The following is an 11853-nucleotide window of genomic DNA, read 5'->3' as shown; positions in this document are numbered from 1 at the left end:
TACCTGTTCTACATTGATTAAAACTCCTCCGCACACATTATCAGACGAAACAATAACAGTAGTGGGCTTCTCTGGGGAAAAGCAGACTCTGCCAATCACCGTACCTATTGTCACCCAGCTGGGTGGACAAAAAGTGACACATTCATATGTTCATTCGCCCACTGTGCCTTTGAATTTACTGGGAAGGGATCTCCTGATAAAACTAGGGGCATCCATTCTGTGCAGCCCAGATGGACTAAGAGTGACTCTGCCTGACGGCACCGAACTCCAGTGTGACGGTGTAGCCACAAGTGGGCAGTACCTGATGCAACCGATTGAAGAGACATATGCTGACATCTACTGGGGAACGCTACAACCAGAGACTGTTGAGACGCCTGGTATTCTCTCTGCGTACCTGCAGTGGAAGCCCTGGATCGCCCAAATCGAACCATATGTCTCTCCACCCGATCCTCCTCATGTAACTCTCTTCTATGATAGATTACAAACAGATTGGTACCTTGACAAATTCCAAGACCAATTGGAAGGAAACTCGTGGGAAATTAAAACACAAAACATTTATGTGGCTCCGGAGGGTGTTGCAGCCGGTGTAGACCTGACTCCTGATCAATTGGATTGGTACATGATGGGCGATGAAGCAGCTCCACATGTTTCTTTAGCTTTACATCCACGACATCAGGCTAAAGAATTAGGAGGCATGGTGAAAAGAGCATTGGCACAAACTGATTGGCAATTAACACAAATACCTCAAGTTCATTTCTCACCCACCACCAACACCTATAGAATCATGTTGTGTGCTGTTAACACAGCCACCCTAGAACATGAACAAATCGCTCGACATCATGGGAGAGAGAAAACAGATCATGAGGGAGCTAAAGCTATGCTTAACACTTTACCTGACCATTTATGGGCAGACGATCCGACAGATGTGGGTCTCACTGATTGCCCACCTGTAAAATTTTCAGTCAACACAGACACTCCAATATGGATCCGACAATATCCACACAAACCTCAGGCAGAAGCGGGGATACATGACACAATCACAGGCTTATTGGAAAAGGGGGTGTTGGAACCCTCACATTCAGCCTGGAACACTCCCATCTTACCTGTAGAGAAGAAAGGGACAGGTAAATACCGCATGGCACATGATCTCAGGGCCATTAATAATATCCTGGTCACCCCAACTGTACCAGTCCCGAATCCTTATGTTGCCCTGGCCAACCTCGACCCCTCCCAAAGTTGGTTCACGTGCATTGATTTAGCAAATGCATTCTTCTGTCTGCCCCTGGCTCCAGAATGTAGGGACATATTTTCATTTACGTTTAGAGGACAACAACTAAGATACACCAGACTGCCACAAGGTTTTGCTCTCTCCCCAGGATTATTTAACCAAGTCCTGAAGCAGGTGTTAAGCGACTGCACACTTCCTGAAAACACGACTCTTGTACAGTATGTAGACGATTTACTGATTGCGGCACCCACTGCAGACGCGTGTCTAGCGGCGACTCACTCAGTGCTTCAACATGTGGCGAACAAGGGCTTTAAGGTCAGCAAGGTCAAGCTACAGGTAGCCAGGAAGCAGGTCTCATTCTTAGGACGTCTGATATCCCAAAAGGGGGTCAGTATGTCTCCAACACACAGATCTGCGATCTTACATCACAACAAACCTGTTAAAGTTAAAGACATGCTCTCATTTCTTGGACTAACAGGCTACAGCCGTAATTATGTAGCAAACTACACAGGATTGACCCAGCCTTTGCGCGAACTGGTCAGACAACAGGGCATGCGAAATCTCACAGCCAAACTTGAATGGACACAAGATGCAGAAACTGCTTTTATCACATTAAAACAATCATTGGCTACTGCTGCAGAATTAGCAACACCAAACTACCATTTGCCTTTCTACCTGGATGTCTCTGGAACAGTATCATGCGTTAATGGCATTCTGTTCCAGAGAAAAGGGGGAGAGAGAGTAATACTGATGTACCTAAGCGTAATGCTAGATGGTATGGAAAAACGACACCCACAGTGCACACAACATGCAGCAGGGATAGCAAAGCTAATACAAAAAACTGCACACATTGTAATGGGACACCAACTAAACATTCTGACAACACATAGTGTGGTGGCTTACGTAAATTCAGAAACTTTCACACTTACAACATTGAGACAGAGAAGACTGAGCAAGATTCTGGAAGCACCAAACATCTCATTTACACATGAAGGCATCAATATGGCGGATCACATAGGGACAGGGGAGCCACACACGTGTGCAGACAGAGTGGTGAAAGAAGAGAAGGTGAGAACAGACTTACAGGCCACACCGATTGCAGGAGCGAGAGACTTATTTACTGATGGATGCTGTTTCAGACATGAGACAGATGGTCTCAGGGCAGCGTATGCAGTAGTGGAAGAAAAGGATGGACTATTGGTAACACAGAAAGCAGAGAGACTAGGGGGACAGCAATCAGCACAAAGAGCAGAAGTGGTGGCAGTAATTGAGGCCCTCAAGATAGGGAAAGGACAGGAAGTGAACATTTACACAGACTCAGCATATGCAGTAGGAGCAGTGCATGTTGAATTAGGGCAATGGATGAGAGTTGGATTTCTGACGGCAGGTAACAAACCCATTAGACATGAGACTGAGATGAAAGAACTAGCAGAAGCATTACTACTACCAAAGAGAGTAGCAGTCATAAAATGTAAAGGACATGACACAGGGACAGACAAAGTGACAAAGGGAAACAACGCAGCCGACCAAGCAGCGAAACAGACGGCAGGGTACCTAGACAGAATGATACTCATGTGTTCAGAGACCGAAATGCAACCTACAATGACTATGGACGGACTGATCCAGTTACAAAACAAAGCGTCTCCACAAGAGAAAACTCTGTGGAAAGCAAGGGGAGCCACTGAGACGGACGGACTTTGGAGAGGACCTGATGGTAGGCCTATCCTACCCCCAGGACTAAGACAAACAGCAATGGAAGAGGCACATGGGGTAGGACATGTAGGGGTAGCACAAATGCTAAGAAATCTTGACCATTGGTGGCACCCTTTTCTCAAAGACATGGCTCAGTACCTGACTAAGACATGTGAACAATGTACCAAATTTAACACCAGACCTACCATCAGACCAGAACCAGGAAGGTATCCATTGGAAACAAAACCAGGAAAAGAGATCATCATTGACTACACAGACATGGTAGATTCGGTTCGAGGGTACAGGTACGTTTTGATGTGTGTAGATGCGTACACAGGGTGGCCAGAAGCCTGGCCTACGAAGAAAGAGGATGGTAAGTCGGTAATAAAATTCCTGGTAAACCACTATATACCAAGGTATGGATTCCCAGAAAAAGTAAGATCAGACAACGGGACTCATTTTAAGAACAATGACCTCCAACAGGTGGAGGCGATGTTGGGACTAAAACACTCTTTTGGTACAGTCTATCATCCTCAGTCACAGGGCAAAGTTGAAAGAATGAATCAAACGGTAAAAAACAAATTGGCTAAAATCTGTGCACAGACCAAAATGAATTGGCTAGACGCCCTACCGTTAGCCTTAATGTCAATAAGAAGTTCAGTCAACCACTCCACAGGGTTCACACCACATGAGTTACAAACAGGGAGAGCGTTTCCCGGCCCACACTCCAAACTCCCTCTCACCCAAAATGATGATCAAGATCTAACTTCTAAAGCTTATTTCCACGAACTGCAGGGTTTGGTGTCTACATTTTCAAAACAGGTGAAGGACCAGCAGACCGCAGGAAAAGGCACAACACCTCCAGAGGCAGAGTGGGTTCTGCTCCGAGTCATCAAAAGGAAGTGGTCGGAACCACGCTGGACAGGTCCATTCCAGGTAACTGAAAGAACAACCCACGCAGTACGCCTGAAAGGAAAAGGAGACACTTGGTTTCATTGGAGCCAGTGTGCAGCAGCTGAGGAACCACAACGCTCCCTGATCGACATTCAGAGAAACCTCCAAGAACAGAACACCGAGTCGGCTGACTCGGAGACAGATCCTACCGACAAAGGGGCAGAATAATCCCCTGGTAGTGATCCAAGACTCTAGGGTAGTCCACCCCTGGAGTCCGAAAAGAAGAACTCCATCCGGGAGGAGGTGAAATAGCGCTCCTCTCCTACAAGTAGCGTGCCAAGCTACCACCTCAAGAAAGAAGACATCTCCTAGATGAACCTTATCAAATTAACATTGTGTATTGCATGCTAGTGTATTTTTCTTGTCATGGGCCTTGTTTAAACTAGTTATCACAGGGACAACGCGTTTTTAAAGAATATAACAACGCAAAGCATATTTATGCTACCGCTTAAATACGAGGCCTTATCTATACTTTTACTAATAATCATCGTTTATGTAATTTTATGGTTTTACTTCAATCTCCCTATTCAACAGTGTAATCATACTCAACAGATAGGATATCAACATGCTCCTGTGGTGCCTACTTGGTATACTGCTCTGGGATAATTGGGAGAAGGCAACGTCTCAGTATCAATCATCTGTACTAGTCGCCTTTCCAAATCCATGCAACAAACCTAACACGTATAGAACCGATGAACTATATTTTTGTTATAATCATACCCGCGTACGGGCCGTCATACAATTCCGGAAAAACAGTTTTAAAATAGGAGGTTATACAGCGACAGAATGGGGCAGTTATCCTTGGTATCTCGAGAGCCCAGGGGCTCAACAAGTAGGTGGTGGATGGAAGAATGTGTTCGCTAACACAGGAAACTGGAAAAAAGGATCTTTTGGCACAACTCAACTCGCTAAAAATTGGACATCTAGAATAGAGTTACACAACTCCCCTGGAACGCTCACCCTGATAATAGATACTACTCAGATACCCCTAGAAACTAAACCACCGAGTAACGGTCAGATCGCCAATCCTACTTGTGATGTTATCGGATTGTGCATATACAGATCAAGCGGAGTTTACAGACACCCATGCGTCCCAATTAAATTCTGCCCTAATGTTACCACCCAGAGTCAAAGTTCTCATAACAAGGATGAGATTGCAAGTTCCGGAACCTTAACCATAGGATCCAGAACAACTGCACGTAGACCCACAGTAATTAACGGTGAGCCTTCTATGGACGGCTGGTTCATGATGGCAACAGGGATCACGGGTACAGTCAATAATTGGTTATTAATGGCGGAACAGGCAGCAAATGCCTCCGGAAAAAATTGTATGGTATGCATGGGACCCAGACCATTACTTCGTGTCGTACCAGCCCCTTTGGACTCCACCTGTTTGGAAGAAGTAATGGGTAAGACCGTGCCTGCAGGTAACTGTTCTAGATGGGATAACATATTTCCAGTAACCAGGTCGACATCTTACAAACCTCTTTTTTCATCCAAAGTGGCACCAGGGAACTTCACATGTATAGATATTACAGGTGAAAAAGAGTATAAATCTTCCCCTATACAAAATTGCACCAAAATCATTAAGCTTCTAAGTAATTTCAAGTCCGTACCAAGAGCTGATGTATGGTGGCATTGCGGAGATGACAAATTATATGACAAAATCCCATGTAACCACTCGGTGATATGTGCACTAGTTACTTTGATACTCCCAGTCACGATAGTACCTATGTCAGTGAGCGACTTGACCAAAACACCTGATACACCTATGGTTTCAGGGCGTACTCGAAGGAGTGCATCATGGCAACCATGGGAGAATGCAGGTGACCTGACATACATTGACGCCATAGGAGTCCCGCGTGGGGTTCCAAATGAGTACAAAATCGCTGATCAAGTTTTGGCAGGGTTTGAGTCCATTTTATGCTGGTGGTGTACTATTAACAAAAATGTGGACCGCATCAATTATATTCATTATAACGTACAGCGACTGAGCAATTGGACCCAGGCTGGATTTGAAGCCATACATGCTCAACTGTCGGCCACATCCCTGATGGCATTTCAGAATCGTATCGCTCTTGACATGTTACTCGCAGAAAAAGGGGGTGTATGTGCAATGTTTGATGATCAGTGTTGCACATATATCCCCAATAATACAGCACCAGATGGGAGTTTGACACGTGCCATAGAGGGTCTGAAAACTTTGAATAAGAAAATGAAAGAACATTCTGGTGTGGACACCACCATGTGGGACAATTGGTTGAACGTGTTTGGAAAGTACAAAAGTCTAGTCACATCAGTTCTTGTATCTCTCGCGGTGTTTGCTTCCATCCTTACTCTCTGTGGCTGTTGTTGTATACCTTGCATTCGTGCTTTACTCACCAGATTAATTAATACAGCCCTAGCCCCAAACTCTGAAGATGTACCACACATGTATCCATTGTTAGCCACGGAACCCGAGGAGTGCGAAGATTATCAGCTAGAAAATCGAGAAGCATACTTCTATGGTAATGTTGAACTCTGAAAAGAGTTCAAAAGGGGGAATTGTGGATGAAATGTATTCATATGTTCATAGTTTATAGAAGTATGCAACATATATAATCATGTTTTATAATAGAATAAATAATCATAAGAGATGTGCTAAAACATATAACCAGTTTGAACATAAAATGCTGCTTAAAGCTAAAACTGAAAATATGCAGCTGTAAGAAAAGGAGCTGCAAGGTTGAGGGGCACCAAGGTTTGTTGTTACAAGAGGAGTACTTGGTGAGATAGGGATCAGAAACTAGTAGATCACAATTTGACAACGGCTAGGTTGAAGGTTAGAGCATAAGGTCACAACAACAGCACTTAGGTGCGATAAGAACAGGATGAGAAACCAAGGGAGTAGATGTTGTTGTCAAAATGTATGTGTGTGCGTAGAACAAACGAAGTTTGTACCACTTGACATGTACCCCCTGGATGTTGGAGAGAATAAAAGAGCCTGAGTTTGGGGAGAGAGCAGGATTCAGCAGTCAACCCCCTGACTCTCCGCTGGACTCTCCCTGTGCACAGGTGAACTCGAGCAACGATCTTTGTCTTTTCTTTGTACTTTGTGAAAGTTCTAGATCAACGAACCTGGGGTGGTAAAACCTTACCACGACAGTTGTCAAAGATGGCCTTGCTGGATGGTGACACAGACTGGTAAAGTCCTCAACTGTTGAAAAAATAAAGAGGATAAACTGAGTAGAATGTGTTTGAGATTATTTATCACCTTTTAAACACTAGCCAAAATATAATAAAATACGTTCTACTTTGTAAACTTCCATCACTAGAACTATCAAGCAGTAAGCTTCTCATCTGCTTCTCCATCTCTTCATCTCTCCTCGTAAACATGGTAACTAGGAATATAAAAAATATGTGTAAACGTTATTTTACTGACAAAGTATAGAAGTACAGAGTGTATAGATGACAGAAGACCTGTCAGAATTGTTGGAAAACACATGTCACATTAACCTACTGCAACCACACCTGCTCTGCTCTGTCCTGTCGTCCCTTGGCCTTCATACAACCCCCTCAATGCCTGAGGCATGACAGAAAACATACACATAAATACCTGAAAACAGCACAAACCAGATGTTGTTTAGAAAAAGTACTTGATGTATTAAACATCTAACATCTAACCATTCTTTGATATCCTCCATCTTCATCTTTCTGTCTTTTTCTTTTATCTAAATAAAGAAAAAGATTTTCAGCAAATTTTTAAAGCGTTAGGACATTTCTACAATCAGTTTACGATTCAACCAGAACTATACATAACATTTTAAATATTTCTCATCATCATGCAATAGCAGTTAGTATGATACCTACAGTATATTAAAAGCTGTGTAACTACCTCTTCTGATGAGTTCCCTGCCTTCATCCACCAGGTCAGAGGTCAAGTTATCATCAGTGAGATACTGAGGGAAGCCCATCAGGTTTAGACAGCGAGAACCCAAACTACAAATGCAAGCAAACATGCACTATTTGAAATACACGCGGACATATAAAACAGTGTATTTATATGTACATTTTTTATTGCTTACCTAAAATAAGTGGCAAAGCACAGCAGTAAAGTCAACATGGGATAGTAGATGTAGAATCCACCAGATATAAAAGACAGCACATGCTGTCTTTCCCATGATATGCCAGATCCCATGATCTGGCATAAAGAAAATGAATTGGTTATTTCATTACTTCACTTTTAAAAAACTTTAAGTTTAAGTTCTGTTGTACTATAATTTTAAATACTCTAATTTGTGCTGGGTGTGTTGGTACATTTTTAACTCACAGAAGTATATGACGTTTGGATTCTGTCCTGATGAGAAATGGCACAATGAGCAGTTCATGTGGATCAGGCCCAGAAAGTTTAGACACAAAGGAGAGGTGAGACAACAAAACAACCTGTAAAGAAAAAAAGGTCACTAAACAGTTTTTATGGTCATGATAGTCATTTTGTGCAAGACCTTTTATTTTTATATAATGTAAAAACCCTGTAATTTGCAATGGACTGAACTGTTCCTTTGACTTTATACCATATCTCAATTTTTGTCCTTCTAAAAATACTACCTAGACCAGATATTATGGATGTTTCTGCAAAGAAGTCAGGGTGAAAATATTTTAAAAATATAATGATTTCTATTGTGGTGGTGGGGGTGAGGTGGATGCAAACAATACAGAAAAAGAAGTATTTAGTGTCCAGAATATTGTCCAACAACACAGTGAAACAGATCCTCAGTGTAGAACTCATTGGTTTAGAACCTACATACTATAGGCCATTTGGTGAATGATAGGAAAACACTTGGATTTTCTGGAGAAGCCATTCATAAACCCTAGTCAACAATTACTAGCCACCTACAGTATTTCCTGACTGTGTTTATTCCAACACACTTCAAAACCCAGCGTCACCTGATCTCAAATTACCATTACCATTAACTGTCTGACTGAGACCAAAGCAACAGATTTTAACTGCTGTGGTGCATGACGGAATCTGATTCAAACAGAGCAGCTAATTTTCCATGTGCAGGAGTGATACCCACTGCTTATACTTTTCAATTTTTGGTCAGTTTTTGACATTGTTGACATTGAAACGTTGTAGTGGTTAAAAAATCGTATCTGAAAGAATGCAGAGTAGACACACACACACAAGAAGAAGATAACACTGAAGCACGGCATCTGGCAAAGAGAAAGAGAACAGCAGGTACAGAAAGAACCCAGGTTAGCAGTTTTAGTTAAGGGTATTAACTTGGAGTTAAAATGTTGTCGTTTCACACAGACAGCAGATTTCAGATAATGACAGAAAGAAATACACACGATTAACTGTATGTGCAAATTAATATTCAATTTAATACGAGAACTGTAATTACATACAGTATATGCTAACCTCAATAAACATGTAATTCTATTGTTTTTCAGCCATCTGTATGAAGACAATGAAGAGGGAAAGGATGGGGCGTGTGCTAAAGAAGGTGCACTCTGACCAGACCACAACCGCAGATAGGAGACACAGCAGAACAGCCAGCAGCCTGTAGGCACCCTGTCTTAACACACATTCCCAGTACCACTCTGCAGAGGAGACATACACACACATTATTTCAAGATGGCACTAACTTGCATCCCATAAATATATTTTTTTTTATCATTACTTATTACTCGACTCCTACTTTTTAAAAAAAAGGAAGATACTTTTGCTTTGTGCACAATGGCAAAAGAGAGGTGAATGTATAGGAATGTAGTGAGTTAACTCACCCACAGATGGTGTGTAGATGAATTGATGGATCCAGTTGTGACTCCGTGTTGAGGGAAAGCTGTGGTTGAAATGTAGGACTGGACTGTTTTGGCTTTTTGCTACATCTTCCAGATGAAAAGTCTGCTCTAACAAAATAACCCATTGGACCTGAGTCTGACTTTGTCTCTGCTCAGCAGATATGACCTGAAACACAGTTACACAAATAATACATTTCAAGCTCATGCAACAATATTTCACATCTTGTTTCTCTCAACCAAAATAAACAAATGCTTTTTTGTGAAGCCCAATCAGGTCTCTTTGGGTGGGAGGGTCAGAGGAAGTTTTAGCCTCCCTTCTGTGTATGAAAATATTTTATTTGTGTACACAATAAATGGAAATGTACTGATTATGTGCAAAAGAAGTGCTTGTGCTACACTTATAGTATTGTGACTCTGAGACAGTTGTTTTTCTCAGGCTCGCCTGTGCCTGCAAGAATGTACAATGCACTTCTTTGTTACACTGGAAACTGTGAATGAACCCACACATGATGTACTTGTCCTCCTCACCAGGTTTGGACAATGGACGATTGTTTCTATAACCATATATGGAAGGACTTCCTAAGCTAGCTGAGGCCTTGAAGTCTAACACCTGCATTCTGTATTCTGTGTCCAAACCGAAACCTAACAACTGTATGATGTAATCATATAAAAGACAGTTCGCCTAACAGGAAGCCAGTCATCTCTAACAGCTGTATTAGACAGAGTTAGGTTCGGCTTTCTTGATCAAGATACTCAGAATAACGATGAAAAGACACAGGATATTGTTTTACACCGTTGAAGATCACAAGGTTAAATTTAAAAACATGTTTTTACCTTTGTTAAAATGGTGTTGACACACTTCCTGAGAGAATGATTGTATTTGACAGAATCATTAACGGCTGCCACCTCCTGATAACACATACCTCATACTTATGTGGATTGTGTTTTTCAGATCAGTCGTTTGTTGAAGGCCTCCTCTGAACTGGACTCACCTCGATCACATCAACTAGGTTCTCCTCTGCTCATGCCTTCTCAACAGCCATTTTTGCTACCTTGAAGTAGGTTTTGGCCTGCAGGTGTCCAAGGGAAGAAGAAAGCCAATACAAACGCGGAATTTCAACCAAGCCGTAGCCGAGTAGCAGCACCAGAAGGAAGAGGCCCCAGGTGTTGGCAGCTGAGAGCTGTTTTAATCTTCCCAACTCTGCTGAAAGCTCCAGATCGAGCATAAGACTGCATGAAGGGCAACAGCAGCCTAGTAACAAACGACAAATGAGAGAAAAAGCTAATGAACAAAAACATTTGTGAAAGTGGAGCATACAGTACACTGGGTACAGTACGAATTGTCGAGATATGTAAACAACTGTCCAAAATATAAGCAAGACATCTGAAATGTGACTCCAGGGCTGCTGACACACCTTAGTTACCCTGTGACATACAGGTACACACATACACATACACACACACAAACACACACAGCAGTTTGCAGTAGCTTTGGCACATACTGAACTTAAAAACTCTTTAACTCTAGTTCCATAAAACACAAAAAAAAATCAAATGTTTAAAAAGTGTTGAAAAGTCTAAAATTACTCATTAGACTCATTAGAGCTGAGTGCATAATTGCAATTGTCATTCCACTAATATTAAATATTTTTTATCAGTCATTATACATTTACTGTACATTCCAATAATATATATGTACATAGAGTATATACGTACGTGTCTGTATGTATGTATATATATAAGAAATATATTTATATGTATGTTTGTGTGTGTATGTGAATAATAGCTGCAGTTGTTCCCTTTGTTTTGATTATTCAAGGTTAATTCTATTTACCTTGCAGGCAGATAAGTAGATGAGCTGGCCTCAGTGTTACTGGTGTTTACTGGTGCCAAATCAACATCACGCAGGCTCACAGTTATAGCAGTAGTAGAGGAAGATGAGTCCAGTTTACAAATAAACACATCCTGAATCTACCATATTTTTATCTTCTTCTTCTTTTTCTTTCAGCTTTGTCCCTTTTTATTCAGGGGTTGCCACAGCAATTGATTTCCATCTCTCCCTGTTCTCTGTATCTTCTACTCTGACTATCTGCATGTCCTCCCTCACTGCATCCATATATCTCCTCTTTGGCCTTCCTCTCTTTCTCCTACCTGGTAGCTCCATCTCTAACATTCTTCTCCCAATGTATCCACTG

The 11853-nt window shown here is 41.9% G+C and overlaps 1 protein-coding gene and 1 long non-coding RNA gene across 4 annotated transcripts in view; both read right to left on the bottom strand.

Moving 5' to 3' along the window:
• The window catches only part of LOC103397092 (Golgi membrane protein 1-like), an 18037-nt gene extending 10240 nt beyond the window's left edge, over positions 1–7797 (bottom strand). Inside the window, exons 1-4 of one of the 3 annotated variants that reach the window (XM_025052790.1) lie at positions 7749–7797; positions 7538–7584; positions 7168–7436; positions 7012–7070 (exon numbers count right to left, since the gene is read on the bottom strand). The gene's annotated coding sequence lies outside the window, so the exon portion shown is untranslated. Of the gene's footprint in view, positions 1–7011; positions 7438–7537; positions 7585–7748 lie in introns of those variants that run through there. The other 2 variants (XM_025052791.1, XM_025052789.1) reach the window with 2 other exon arrangements.
• A 141-nt stretch (positions 7798–7938) lies between these two features.
• Positions 7939–11853, bottom strand: part of LOC103397094 (uncharacterized) — a 7760-nt gene continuing 3845 nt past the window's right edge. The window contains exons 3-7 of the long non-coding RNA XR_003048809.1: positions 10582–10910; positions 9641–9824; positions 9276–9457; positions 8184–8296; positions 7939–8054 (exon numbers count right to left, since the gene is read on the bottom strand). This is a non-coding gene — a long non-coding RNA (uncharacterized LOC103397094). The remainder of the gene's footprint in view (positions 8055–8183; positions 8297–9275; positions 9458–9640; positions 9825–10581; positions 10911–11853) is intronic.

Source organism: Cynoglossus semilaevis, chromosome W, assembly GCF_000523025.1.
Source record: "Cynoglossus semilaevis isolate Cse_v1.0 chromosome W, Cse_v1.0, whole genome shotgun sequence".
In the NCBI taxonomy this organism is placed as follows: Eukaryota; Metazoa; Chordata; class Actinopteri; order Pleuronectiformes; family Cynoglossidae; genus Cynoglossus; species Cynoglossus semilaevis.
Note: the sequence above shows the minus strand (reverse complement) of the source record. Positions and strands in the feature narration are given on the sequence as shown.